The 16,094-nt window shown below is 27.7% G+C and overlaps 1 protein-coding gene and 1 long non-coding RNA gene across 5 annotated transcripts in view; one reads left to right on the top strand and one right to left on the bottom strand.

Annotated features, from left to right (window-relative positions):
• LOC140052708 (netrin receptor UNC5C-like) overlaps positions 1–16,094 on the top strand; it is a 135,688-nt gene that overhangs the window by 61,657 nt on the left and 57,937 nt on the right. The window lies entirely within an intron of this gene.
• On the bottom strand, positions 9,617–12,110 carry LOC140052224 (uncharacterized). The gene is made up of 4 exons (XR_011845594.1): positions 11,897–12,110; positions 11,176–11,333; positions 10,714–10,798; positions 9,617–10,146 (listed from the first exon to the last, which is right to left on the bottom strand). It is a non-coding gene; the product is annotated as an uncharacterized lncRNA (long non-coding RNA).

The following is a 16,094-nucleotide window of genomic DNA, read 5'->3' as shown; positions in this document are numbered from 1 at the left end:
TAGGTTTTGTCTTGGGTGCAGATGCCCAATGCAAGATGGCCTACTGTTTTCTGTTGAGATGTAGCCAGTTTGGTGTCAACTTATTCTTTGTACAATCTGGATAATGCTTATTTAAAACATAAAACCACCATACTATTTTTTCCCCTGTTTTTTGCTCTGTAAAATCCTGAATTTCATTACCTCAATGAAATATGATTTTCGAGATATATGCAGAGACTATTCCTTCAACTATTCTAATTTATATTTGAATTTATCGTTCCATTGATTACTGATTGAATTTTGGTACCATCATAAGTGATACATACTGATTAGTACCTATTATTATATTCAATATTCATTAAAGTGTGCATCCTATTGAAAATCATCAAAGTGTAATTCAGTGAAATCGATTGGTCATAAATCTGACGTTATTATATTATTATATACCTCAATGCTTAATTCATTTTCAACATGATTTATGTATTCACTAGTAATCATTGGCATATTGCAGCAACATTTCATGTTTAGAGGAAGGATTAATCTTGAAGAAGATTATATGAAATATTCTTTACCTATACACTGTACACTACTATTCTTTACTTATACAATGTATAGATTAATTTAATTATTGGTAAATAGTCATTTTATGATGAGATGTTCTTTGAATGGCAAAAAAAAAGGGTATAAAAATACAAAACTAGTACTCAAAATTTAACATTCAATCTCTGATTTATGCTACATTCAAATATTTTTACTTAGGGATGCCGAAATTTATAGTCGATTAAATTGATGTAATAAACTTTTTAAAAAGATACGATTTCGTTTGTATTGATAAACATCCTGATGGTTGGGGACTGTGATTGGATGCTTGTTCAAATGGCTTAGAACTACTAATAATTAGTATGCTTTCTTTGATTCATAGTACATTAAAAAAATTCACTTATGTATACCGAAATTTACAGTCTAGTAAAATGATGTAATAAAAGCAAAAATGGCCATTTTAACTAGTCAATGTTGAAAGGTCAGTAAATCTGAAATCTTTTTCAATTTATATTTAAAATAAATTATGGAACTACTAAAGTCAGTTGATAAGTTTAATCGTAAAAGATATATAATGGAATGTACTATATATTGTAATAGGCTAACAAATGCAAGCATATTTTGTTTTGCCAATTATTGGTCAACTGTGAATTATTAGCACAACACTGTTTCTTGACCAGTACAATTCTTTAATATGAAAAAACTATTTACAAAATCCAATTAATGACTTCAGTAAACTTTACGTTCGTTACTAGTGCTACACTACGGTAGAAAACATATTGTTTTAATTCTTAGCTTATGTTTCATCACCGTTCTACTTACCATTCCCTCTGAAAAAAACTGTTGACAAAATATTATTATCGTTTAAAAAAAAAAATTATTTGCACAGAGGTGCCTCACAAACATTAATTCATTGTATTATAATCATACCAATATTTGTTAAATTATAACAATAGACAAAGACAGTTTTATATCCATTTGTATATAAAAAAAAACCTATTCTAAACAAAGCAATGTTTATTATGTTAAAATATACGACAAAGACTAAATTATTGATATTTCTCCCAATCCATTTGATCTGGTCTTGATTGAAAATAAAAAGTGCAAACTGCTATCCAACCCCTATAAAAGTACAGCTGCAGGAATATTCAAGAACTCTATGACTCACAATTTTAATCGACAGGAATGGGTAATTCTGCCAATTCCTTAAGGAAGAACTCAATAACCATGATACAATGCCAGTGTTACATAAACTAGCGACAAAATATTAATGAGCGTATGTTCATTTGTAGTTTATTATGCCAAAGCCATATAAAACGCTTTTTTTTTTATCCCTACCGTACCAGCAAAGGAGTAATTTGCTTTTTATTGAGAACAATTTGTATATAAGGTTATTGTTATTAAAATCTCAATGAGATATGGAGACAACATTTTATTCTCTCTCTGAATAATTTCTCCATTCATAATCATAATACTCTATGAAAAATAAAAAATGATGAACTCTGATGTGTTTTTTTTCAATATCCTTTATAAAGAAAGTGTATTAAATTAAGTATTTTCTTTGATTTTGAAATCATTTACCATTACCAACATAAATTGTTTTTGGTATCTTTCAAATATTAAAAAAATCAAAGTTTGTTTCTGAGAAGCTTGAGGCATATGACCAGTGAGAATTAACCTTTATAACAAATTCATTGTAAATCTAGTTTATTCCTAGTTAATATTAACTAAATAATACTGTTGCATTCATCTAAAATGAACTAAAACTGTTTAAGCAATTGGAAAAATTTGAAACATATAAACCCATTTTGTATCTGTGAAGCTTGAGGCATATGACCAGTGAAAATTAATCTTTTTAAAACAAATTCAACGAAAATCTAGATTCCTAGTTAATATTAACTAAATAATACTGTTGCATTCTAATCGGAGCAGAATATTAAGTGGGGACTTTTGCCTGAAATGAATGTGTCTAAAGACCACACACACAGCAGACTTGCCATGTGATTTTTATTGACCCCTAAAAATACTGAGAGGGTTCAAAGCCAATGGAAACTGGGTATAAAGTACATATTTATTTGGCCTTAACGACACCATATTTGTTTCTGTTAAATCTATACAGATTTTATGAAGCTACACAAGGTTTCATGGAATAAATATATTATAGATGTCAATATTGAACAAAAAAGAAATGGCTACTATAATACAATTGAGTAAACCTCTTTCTCCAATCAAATGTTTATCAGATCCAATTTTCCGTGATTAGACGAAGTAATCTCCAAGTTTATTCGAGATTAAATTGCGTTTTTATCATCATTTGCTAATGAGGTCATTTGTTTTTTTAAGAATTAATTATATTATATTGAAGTATATGATAGTGTGCATGATTTAAAGTTAAACAAATAGAATTTTAATTTCAATATAATGATATATATTTATTAATCATGAATAATGTACGGTAAAAATTTTACATAGACATTAAATAATATTCTAATTTATTATATGCAAATTTTAACCTGTTTAGCGGTGAAATTAAAAGATGCTATTAGAAAAAGTTTGCCGATTAGTACGTGTTAGTCATAAAGAATAGTACGCGATACTCTGTACTTTTTGATAGTTGAATCCAACGCTTGGTCTTTCCCATTGTCTAGCACACTGTGTGATCTCTTAAATTACCATGAGCAGGCATTACTCTTGATTGAACTGGAGTACTGTCATACAAACCTACTGTAATAATAATGTATTCATCAGTCATTTTTAAAAATATATTTCATTTTTTATGCTTAGTCATACAAATATGCATACATTTAGCATCTTTATGATGTAACTTAAGGTTTAAATTTATGTTATAATAATGATAATTTCACTATGACATTTATACCGATTTGTCAGGGCATTGACCCAAAATGCTTTTGCCCATATATTATATATAGTTTCATTTTAGTATATATTTAGTATATATTATGGCACCAGCAGTAATAAAATTAAAAGCAGGAATATGTAACATTTCGATGACTCAAACTGGTAGACAATGAATTATTCATTACCATATTTGATCAAAAATGTTTCTAAATAATGAGAAAAATCAAAACTTGGATGCTAAATATATGAGTTGTTCTAATGAAAAAACAGTTTGCTTTGTTTTTTTAGTAGTTATGTATAATAGAAAAGTTCAAGCTGGAAGATGAGAAAGGTTGTGTAGATTTTACTTTTCCAGCCATACCACCTGCCATACCTGCCAAAATTAGAAAAAGCCATAGAAAACTACTTTATCCCTTCCCATTTCCCCACTGAAATTATTTCAGTAGCTACAACACAAGGAGCGATAAGAATTCTTAAATATAAAGAGCTAATTTTGAGACGCAATTAAAATATGGTTATTGCTTTTGTCTACCTATATATTTATATTATATAATTATTATATAATAATTGTACAACTTCCACCAGAGAGCATTTACAAAGGTGTGAGATTGTTATTGCTTCGTGTTAATTGCCCAAGCATTAGACTTCCAAGTGTTCCATTGACGCTTATTTTTACGGTCTATTAAGCATTTTGAGTCATGCCCTACGTTCTCAAGTGCAGTGGCCTATAAGCAAGAACACAGCAGTTATTTTTTATAAGTATCTTAATTTCTTCTATCCTTTGTTCTCATAGCTAATGATTTTAAAATCTAGCCCCTGAGTATGCGTAATTGCGCTAAGAACAATACAGTAAGAATACGTATCATGCTGCAGCTTATATCACAGCTTTAAGCGATATTAAATCTACCATGCTTAAATATAACACTAAAGAATCGGTCATGCTAAAATTTATAAACGCTTTTAAAATGCTGTTTCTTAAATTTATTCGTAAAAATAATCAAATTGCTGCATACAATATCCATTCTTCAACAGTCAAAATTTATTTTATTTGAAGCAATTCTTTTTTATGAGAAATATGTTTTTTGTGCGTAGCATAAAGCTCATTTTGCAAAAATGAAGAATATCTCCTGTCGCTTTAACTTTTAGTGCATAAATCTTTAGAAATACAATCTTTCCCAATCACATTTTCTGTTTTGCACTTTATATGATAAATAAAAACGATAAATTGTAATAAAATATAAGATTCACCTTGTGAATTTTCAAATTTCTTTTATATAATTTTATTCAATTTTCAAACTTTTGGTGAAAATAAGTTAAATTTAATACTGCAATGAATTAAAGAGTTAAAAAATTAATTCAATATAACATAGAGAGAGAAAAATAATAATAATAATAATAATAAAAATAATAATAAACAACCCAGCAGTGACACTAGATGATCAAATCAATACAATTTTTTATTTCGGAATCTCTGGTTTATAGAAGATAACATAATTACGTATAAATTAACCAACATTTTCAGAACAAATATGAGTGATTAAGTACAATTTGTACTAAGTTAAATTAGTATCTGTCTTGTCTGTAAATATCTGGTTTTTTTTTCTTTTATAGAAACGATAATATATGGTACCTGCAGAAATGTGGGCGGTAATTTAATTTGGTTTTGATTATGGATTATGCCTGAAATGCTTTATATTGCAGTAGATTTATTACATAGGTTATTATAGTTTTATGTGCACACAGACCAGTCTTTTCTATGAGACATTATTCATGTTGAATGAGTTCTATCATCAATGTGCCTCATTAGGTTGGTACCATAATTTAAGGATGATTTTCAAATACAACTCATCAATATTTGTCATTGAAATTCAAGAAAATGAATTACTCTCTGTAAATTTTCTAGAAGATAAATTTGCTAACGAAATCCATTATTCTTTGGGAAAAATGAAACTAATATTTTAAATGTCATAGAATTGGCTACTGCTCGACAGACCAAGTGAAAAAACCTTTACTGGTTAAACTGATTGATTTATATATACAATCTTTATTCTGCAACATTTTTTTCCCACATTTTAAAAAACAAATTGAAATTTGCGCTTGCTTGTTGATGATCATGGTCTTTGGACCTGCATTGATCATGGTCTTTGGACCTGCATTGATCATGGTCTTTGGAAATTCTGTACCTGCATTGTTTTCTTTGTAACATTTGAAAAAAGTAGTTTTGAAAATTGTACCTTGGACATCCTATTATTGAGTATTGTACAGTCACATTGCCAACATAAATTTCTTTATATTCATTTGTATATAACTAAAGTAATCAGAAATCACTATAGGGTGAATTGAAGTGCTGTATATAAAAAAGCACAAATTTACATCGACTCTAGTACAAGCTTCTCAATTGGGAACTTTCATTTTGTGGCAATCTATGACATGCATATTGTGGTTGGTCATCGTTTGAACCCGAAAATCCACTATAAAACTGTGTTAAAAATTGGTAGTGTCCTCTCACTATGCGGAAAATAAATTAACATCACGTATATAGCTCATTGTTGAAAGTTCTCTTAAAGATAGCATGATACTTTCTATTTGACCATCTAAAATGTATTATATAGTTAAGTATTCTTACAAATTATATCAATTAGCCTTTCAGTAGACATCTTGGCCTTATTTATGGCCGTGCCACAAGCTATATACCCCTCATTTACATATCACTTACTCAAGTCTGATGTTCCACCTTCTTTCTATCCATAATTAAAATGAAAGAAATATATTGTGTTTGGTGAGCTAGTTAAAACTATAAATGCCCACATTATCCATGAATGTCAAGGTAATGTGCTAGCTGAGGATGAATTTTCTCACCTGTAATTGTACACATCAGACTATATGTAAATGATTGTCACATGACATATATTAAGATTATGTATAACAAATTTATTTATGTTGACAAAGCAAAATTAAATTAAAGGTGCAGTATCTAACTTTTCTAATTAATAATTTGTTTAAACTATCAAATCTATTAGAAAAATAATTAAAACTAATTTTTTATTAATTAATCAATTAATTGGAAATTTGGAAATATAATTTAGATTTTATATTGACAATTTTTTTTTTATATTAAAATCTTAATAGATGTTATAATTTAAAATGCAGATACGTTTTTCTAATAGTACATAAGATCAAATACCAGTAACAGAAAAATTGCTTGGTCAATTGGTTCATGAGGAGGTCAACTTTTTGGATCAATATTTTACGTGATTTACTACACAAAATCTTAACTTGTTAATTAATTTAATTTTTCTCATTGTTAGTTTTTTGACACATTTTAATTCATCAGTTACCCTACCTACATCTGAGGTTTACAAGGCCAAAGTATACTCCATCAACCTGATTGTACAACCTTATTATAAAGGCTTCTTCAACCTAATTTGTACTACTACAACTACTGATAATTACTCTTTCATTCATGATAAGCGATCTCTTTTAATATATGTATGAAAATTCTAATCAACACCCATCAGTATACATTTCTTATTAAGTAATTTTTGAAATTTAATCAATATGGGAAGGTGGGTCACTCCCAAGCCTCGAGGTGGAAACATTTAAATATGCCATATCACAGGTGCCTTACACATTACTACATGGCTGATTTATAGCAAGTTATTGTTGCTCACTGATCCTATTCGCTTGATTGTTACACAAACCAGGGTCATTAAAGGTGTCAATCAAACGTTCTCATTATAAAGACACCTGTGTATAAATTCATTAGTCTATGATACGTTAAAGATGCGAACAATGCGATTATATACAGAGAACATTGTTTATAAATTGTTTCATGTTGTTTTATAAGTTTAAATACGGTGAACCATTTTTGAGAAATTAGGCAACGACAAAAGCTGACGTGAAAAAAACACTGATGAAAACTTTAGTTAAACAATTGTTCCGTGTTACTGGATCAGTTACCCCTGAGACGATTTTCAAAACAAGTGTGTTTAATGGCCAGGTACGCTTTTGTTTATGATGTATTCACGTACAAAAGGTACGAGAATAATGATGATGATCATTTGGTAATGGAATCTTGACGTGGTTTTGTTTGTTAGTAAAGTAGGGAAATCAAATCTTAAGACCAACACTAACTTATTGTTAGTTGCAATTTCATTGTATAATTTTAGTCTATACTTTTATAAGACAATGCCTCTTTTATGTCCATGTACAAATAAAACCTTTAAATATGATAATACTTATTGGTAAAGGTTGTTTTGATTTCAAAATGGGATATTGATTTATTGTCAATGTATTGATAACTCAAGAAGGTAACAGGGTTATGTGTTGCACTTTGACTAGCGTGGGCATGTGACGGGCCCATTCTGAATTTCGTCACTTTCCATTGAACTGTTGACCAATAGTTATAACATCTCCTTTATATGCACAGCAAAATTCTGATTCTTGTTTTAAGAAAAAAAAAACTTGTTTCAAGCAAAATATTTCTTGAAACAAGTAAATTTTGACTTGTCCGTATTTCAATACTTTTTGGCTTACCAAGAATCGTAAAATTCTTAACAAGAATCACACAAATTCTTATCAAGAAAATTATTCTTACCAAGAAATAATACTTTAAGAACAATATTCTTACCAAGAATTTAATTGCTTTTTTCATTCTTGTTTTAAGCAGTATCTGCCTTAAAATAAGTAACAATTTATCGATTTTTTAAAATAGAATTCTTGTTTCAAGCAATATTTTTCTTAAAATAAGTAAGAATATTCCGATTTGTATTTGTTTGAATTCTTGTTTCAAGCAATATATTTCTTAAAATAAGTAAGAATATTCCGATTTGTATTTTATAGAATTCTTGTTTCAAGCAATATATTTCTTAAAATAAGTAAGAATATTCCGATTTGTATTTTTTTGAATTCTTGTTTCAAGCAAGATATTTCTTAAAATAAGTAAGAATATTCCGATTTGTATTTTATAGAATTCTTGTTTCAAGCAATATATTTCTTAAAATAAGTAAGAATATTCCGATTTGTATTTTTTTGAATTCTTGTTTCAAGCAAGATATTTCTTAAAATAAGTAAGAATATTCCGATTTTTATTTTTTGAATTCTTGTTTCAAGCAATATTTTTCTTAAAATAAGTAAGAATATTCCGATTTGTATTTTTTGAATTCTTGTTTCAAGCAATATTTTTCTTAAAATAAGTAAGAATATTCCGATTTGTATTTTTTGAATTCTTGTTTCAAGCAATTTTTTTCTTAAAACAAGTAAGAATATTCCGATTTGTATTTTTTGAATTCTTGTTTCAAGCAAAATATTTCTTAAAATAAGTAAGAATATTCCGATTTTTATTTGTAGAATTCTTGTTTTAAGCAATATTTTTCTTAAAATAAGTAAGAATATTCCGATTTGTATTTTTTGAATTCTTGTTTCAAGCAATATTTTTCTTAAAATAAGTAAGAATATTCCGATTTGTATTTTTTGAATTCTTGTTTCAAGCAATATATTTCTTAAAATAAGTAAGAATATTCCGATTTGTATTTTTTGAATTCTTGTTTCAAGCAATATTTTTCTTAAAATAAGTAAGAATATTCCGATTTGTATTTTTTGAATTCTTGTTTCAAGCAATATTTTTCTTAAAATAAGTAAGAATATTCCGATTTGTATTTTTTGAATTCTTGTTTCAAGCAATATTTTTCTTAAAATAAGTAAGAATATTCCGATTTGTATTTTTTGAATTCTTGTTTCAAGCAATATATTTCTTAAAATAAGTAAGAATATTCCGATTTTTATTTGTAGAATTCTTGGTTCAAGCAATATTTTTCTTAAAATAAGTAAGAATATTCCGGTTTGTATTTTTAAGAATTCTTGTTTTAAGCAATATTTTTCTTAAAATAAGTAAGAATATTCCGATTTATATTTTTAATTTTCTTGTTTCAAGCAATATATTTCTTAAAATAAGTAAGAATATTCCGATTTTTATTTGTAGAATTCTTGTTTCAAGCAAAACTTTTTTTAAAATAAGTAAACAAGAAGTCTATCAAATAAAAACCAGTAAATGTTTACTTATTTTAAGAAAAGTATTGCTTGAAACAAGAATTCTATCAAATTAAAATTCGTAAATTCTTACTTATATTGGGAAAAAAATTGCTTGAAACAAGAATTCTATAAAATATAAATCATTAAAAATTTATTTTAAGAACGATAAATGAATATTCATTTTAAGTAATATTTTACTTAAACAAATAAATTCAAGAATGTTATAAAACATAATATTAACAATACTGTTATTTTCATTAAGAACTACAATTTACATGACATTAGGTACAATAATATATACAACTTCTTTAAAACAAACTTGTTTTTATTAATAATAAAATGCCATCAAAAGAAAACTTAAAAACATTAAAATGGTAAAATACAAATTTCGTAAAATTCTTCTCCCGCACCTGGGCTTTAAACTATTAGGTGTCTTTAAATTTATTAATGTATACTAATGATGATTCAACAGCCTTTGTCAAGTGTACAGGTGTGTTTTCATCACAAATCACTAACTGTTAAAGGATAGTGAGGCCTACTTCTTTTCATTTTGGATAATCGAAATCCAGAAGGTAAAAAGTGGAGAGGAGAGTAACTAGAGCCTCATCTAATTTTGCTTTCTTTGTAGTTAGAATTGTTTGCTAAACTTTAATGTAGGCCATTTCTGTGTCCAAAAGCAATACCGGCATATTACCTGATCGGCGTGAAGACCAGGATTCTGGATCTTTATTCATGTTCCTAAAAATGAAAAGAGATTAATATAGTTTTAGTTATTACTGTATTTAAAATATGTGTAACATCATCAACTAATTGGGTACGGTGTGGTTTTAGAGTCCTATATCTGGGGCGGTAAACACAAAAACATGACGCAATATTAGAACGGTGGTAAGAATAATTTTACATAAGACATAAGGGTGGGTGGAATATGCATTTGAACTTTTTAATCACAAACTTTGCCCTGTTTATACCGATCCCAAAGACAGAGGCCTGGCTGTATCTATTATTTTTAGTTAAATTATTAGGGTCTAAATTTATTTTTAATATTACTATTTAGGAAGACAATACGCAAAACGGTGCTCAATCCTGATTGATGTTTTTATTCCGTATCAATGTTTATAATAACAATCATACAATTAAATGTAAATTTTGTTTAATTGTTTGATTTTAATAAATTATTGTAAACATAGTATATACCTCGAATTTTAAGCTAAGATAAATTTGATTTTAAAAAAACACTTTAAGATATTTTTTTTTAATGTACATAATGTTACTTAAGTATTTTAAATTTAAAAAAACACTAAATACCTTCAAGGTCGGCAGACTTTTTTTGATGAGTTTTTCCCAACAAATATGTTTGACAGATTTGACAACATATGGGTTATCTTTGAACCTAACCAAAAATAACAAATTGAAAACATTATATTATATAAATTTATTTAAATGAGTGGAATAATGTATGGACATAAACTTGATATACTGTAGCTCAAATTTTTAATAATGTAGCCTACAGTTTTGTAGGTGGTCAATGTAAAAGGAAGGGGAAAGGGTGGGCTGGCCAGGAGAGCATTAATATGTCAAAAATTAATATTCATAAGTCATTTATTTAATTTTAGTTGTCAAAGGGAGGAGTGCATGACACTAGCTTGAGTCGAACCAAGCTGTTAAAAATACGTACACAATATGTACACGTATTTTTCTCACTACCATTGGTCCATTATAAAACTATTTATGAATAGATAAAAGTACAAAAACATACACTGTACTTACCAGATGGAGGACTGGTGTTTCTCTTTAAAATACCAAAATAAACTATATTATTCTCTTCTTTGGAAAAATTTGCTAAGCACTTTTTTAAAAAGCTTTCTTTTGTATTTCATTCCTCTTTGCCTAGTAATAATTAGTATCCTTCGAACTTCTTCAATTACCTAACAAATAATTTAAGATATTGTAAATAACACAGTTTTTTAAAAAGAAATTTAATATAACAATTTTAGTTATGCAGTACGTATGTTTTTTGTTTGTTTTTTTAGTATGTTTTTTTTAAATTTAGAGTTAAAAACATTAAGTTTCAATATCGATGTGATCACTTCGGGGATTAGGCTACTTAGTGTGTACAATTAATTAAATATAAAGAAGTGTTTTTAAATGTCATTATATTTCTCATTGGAATATGTGTATATAATATAATCCTTCGTAGATATTTCATGGCTACATTACAAAATAACTGTTACATTATACTGTAATTGTATTATCTATTATTAGGCCTTCCTTATACCTAGCTGAAATAGGTCCGACAATATTTGTCCCCTCTGTCAATGTCTGAACTAAAATGCTAAGCTAAACCTATACACCTGTCCGTCAGTACAGGCATAGTAGGCTAGCCTAGACCTACTAGTTCCAGGCCTACAGTATTACTAAACTAGGAAGGAGCCTAGGCTAGGCCTAGAGACTGCTGGCAGATTAAAATATAATTATTAGGCCTACGAACCTGTTAAAATGTTGGCCACTTCTTCATCTATTTCTCGGATCTTCAACAAAGCGTCTTCCTTCGACATTATATTAGACTAATCTTACTAGGCCTATTGAAGCATTTAATATATAAATTGCGATGAAAGGTGTCTTTTACTTACAAACTCTAGATTTTGAATGATTACTTTAAAAAACCGTTGGCCATGATCCCGCCGGGAGCTAGGTCATCGACCACACACAGTGTTGTTTTTCAACTATAACCAAAAATTTATCGCTGGCCTTTTACCCAGAATGTATAAGGTCATTATACTGCTCAACGTTAAAGCATGGAGGTATAAACCTCCATGGTGGTTAAAGCAAATCTATAAAACGTCTGGACCAACAGTAATACGACAGACAATAATAATGACACATGTTTGTTGCAGTCCGAAAAAAAGCGATAAGTTGGTGCCAGTAAACTGAAGTAGGTACAGTATTTGCTACCCTATTTGCAAGGCATTATAATTCAATTCATGGAAATACTCCGAATTTTCGAGTAACATGTGGAATTGGTGGTTCGCTGCCCGGCAAGCTTTGGAATTTACAATTCGTTTTACAAGCATGTCATAAGACGCCATTTTAAGGACGAGTATAACAATCGGCAACCTCCTGCAGTTGACGATGGAAACATCAGTATATAAGTATGCCTGGAGAAAACGAGGATGCCAATTGAGGATGAAGTAGAACTAGGCCTAGACTAGGAGACTGACGAAGTTAATGAAGAAAAAAACTATTATAACGGGGATGATTTATCAACTGACGATAGTAGTAGTGATAATTCTAGTATTGTTATACTGTTAATGATTGTTTAATATTAATTATCTTGTTGATGCTCAGCAAGAAGGCCTACTAACTAGAGGATGAACAGGCAGATAATAGTATAAAAAATGCTGATTTCTTTCTACTAAAATTAAAGGAGAGAAACAAGATTCCACAGGTAAGCCATTTTGCTTTAAAATTACAACAATTATGCATTTTAAACTATTTTTTATTAGAGAAATACGTCTATTTCCTAGGCCTTGCTGGTACTGTTATTATACAGGACTATTAGCTATAGTATTAACTATAGGACTTGGGTACTAGGCCTAGGCATTATACACTCTAAGTTTATGTTGCATTTTTTTGTGACCAATTTCATTGTTACAAATAACATTTTTTTTGTTAGGCTGCATAGCTCCCCAACTAAAGCACAACTTAGTTTTTAAACATATTAAAACTTGAATATAAAAAATATTAAATCAATATTATTTTCTTTAGGTTGCAGTGCAATCGATTATTCAAAGCACAAACAGTTTGATTACCCAGATTCTTTCATCAGTTGAAACTGAAGTGCTAACTGCTCTACCGTTGTGTGAATATAAGGATATTGACAATCTATTTTAAGTAAAACATTTCTCAAAATAAGTATTTTTAAGAATATTAAAATAGAATTGACTTCAATTCAAGCAAAAATAGTCTTGATAGGATATACTGTAGTATGATATTGACTTCTTATCTTAAGTAAAACATTTCTCAAAATAAGTATTTTTAAAAATATTGCGAATCTCAATTTAAGCAAAAATAGTCTTGATAAGATAGTATGATATTGACTTCTTATTTTAAGTAAAACATTTCTCAAAATAAGTATTTTAAAGAATATTGCGAATCTTGATTCAAGTAAAAATAGTCTTGATAAGATAGTATGATATTGACTTCTTATTTTAAGTAAAACATTTCTCAAAATCAGAATATTGCGAATCTGAATTCAAGCAAAAATAGTCTTGATAGGATAGTATGATATTGACTTCTTATTTTAAGTAAAACATTTTTCAAAATAAGTATTTTTTAAAATATTGCGAATCTCAATTTAAGCAAAAATAGTCTTGATAAGATAGTATGATATTGACTTCTTATTTTAAGTAAAACATTTCTCGAAATAAGTATTTTTAAGAATATTGCGAATCTTGATTCAAGTAAAAATAGTCTTGATAAGATAGTATGATATTGACTTCTTATTTTAAGTAAAACATTTCTCAAAATAAGTATTTTTTAAAATATTGCGAATCTCAATTTAAGCAAAAATAGTCTTGATAAGATATCATGATATTGACTTCTTATTTTAAGTAAAACATTTCTCAAAATAAGTATTTTTAAGAATATTGCGAAACCTAATTTAAGAAACTTTGTCTTACCTAGAAAAATATTTATTGTTTTAAGTAATTTTTAGAATTCATCAATCTTGATTTAAGAAAAATTATTCTTGATAGGGATAAATATAATATTGATTTCTTATTTTAAGTAAAATACTTTTCAAATTAAGTATTTTCAAATCTTGTTTTAAGCAAAACTATTCTTAATAAGAAGAGAATGATATTGACTTCTTATTTTAAGTAAAATATTTCTTGTAATAAGCATTTTCAAGAATATTGCGAATCTTGATTCAAGTAAAAATAATCTTGATAAGGGTAGTGTGAAATTGACTTCTTATTTTAAGTAAAATATTTCTCAAAACAAGTATTTTCAAGACTATTGCGAAACCTAATTTAAGAAACTTTGTCTTACCTAGAAAAATATTGATTGTTTTAAGTAATTTTTATAATTCATCAATCTTGATTTAAGAAAAATTATTCTTGGTAGGGATAAATATAATATAGATTTCTTATTTTAAGTAAAATACTTTTCAAATTAAGTATTTTCAAATCTTGTTTTAAGCAAAACTATTCTTAATAAGAAGAGAATGATATTGACTTCTTATTTTAAGTAAAATATTTCTTGTAATAAGCATTTTCAAGAATATTGCAAAACTTAATTTAAGAAAATGTGTCTTTTCTAGAAAATTATTTCTTGTTTTAAGTAATTTTAAATCTTGACAAGAAAAAAAATACTTATTTTAAGAATTTTTTCTTAAAACAAGATTTTTTTTTCTTGCTTAGAATTTCAAATTTTGCTGTGTGATATAATTGATGTAGTACAATTTTAATTAAATGAATTTCATGATCATTACAGAGAACCATTGGTATTTTAAAAGTTGATATTTATATAGAGCATATGTTGATTGGTATTTTTTACAACTTATTGTTTATAGTTTTGATTGTGATTCATTAGCGTAGACCACCAGACGGACTACACCACACATTTTTATCATCATTGTCTGTAGAGATATATTTGTACATCTGTTCTTTTCCTTGTATATGATATGATGGGTGTTCCTTCATTTGTTTTGTGTTGACTTTTATTATGATATTCTATATTTTTATTTCAATATTTCAAAGTGTACACTAATCAAACAATCAGTTTTTTCAATTGCAATCTTTTTTTATATGTAAAGCAACAAAAACAATAGATTTTCAAAATCTATAAAGTTTGTTAACATTATCTGATTGGTTTATTGCATGGGAAACTTGTCTCGTTTCCCAACCATTCCCAAGCAATAAAATATATAGAGAGACTTGATTATATTATTTTATATTCTTCTACAATTAAATCTTACAATCAATTATTTCAAATGGAGGAACATGTTCAAACTAACATATAAAACATAAACAACATAGAATAATAGTTTGATTTGATAATTTTGTTGTGTAAAAAATATGTTTTTTTAGTCCAAAACATTTGTCTGTCTAGCATGCTTTGAACACCTGCATATTTCAGTCATTTTCTTGTATTGTTAATAATGTTTTTTTTGTATCATCAGCCTGTGTTCTTTGTCCTATGTATGTCCTGACCCATAAACCTATGTTCTTTCACCTGTTTATGTCCATTTATCTTGTGATTTTTTCTGTATCATTTTTCAGGATTACCATTAATCCGAGACCTATTAATTGTTATAGATGGGATATGATCCCATAACCATTATCACTAGTTCTTTTTCACATTGTTCATTGTTGTAATTAAGCCATACACCTGTGTATTGTTGTATATTTTCTTGTGTAGTGTGAATGTAGGTAACATTTTCACCTTAAGATACTAATCCAATATACTAACATTCAACGCAATGTATGAGCAATCAACTACTTCGTGATTGTTTTCTCTTCAACATCAGATTATGTCTAGGTTAATTCTCTGAATTTCAGATATTATCCAATGTTTAATCTTTTAAGACATTCAATATTTTCTTCTCCTCTTTAAGAAAATCTAACTGCCCAATCATAGTGATTAATTGGCTCATGAAAATATGTAATATTGGCAATTATTTAAGG

The sequence above is a fragment of the Antedon mediterranea genome, chromosome 6 (assembly GCF_964355755.1).
Source record: "Antedon mediterranea chromosome 6, ecAntMedi1.1, whole genome shotgun sequence".
NCBI classification, from domain to species: Eukaryota; Metazoa; Echinodermata; class Crinoidea; order Comatulida; family Antedonidae; genus Antedon; species Antedon mediterranea.
Note: the sequence above shows the minus strand (reverse complement) of the source record. Positions and strands in the feature narration are given on the sequence as shown.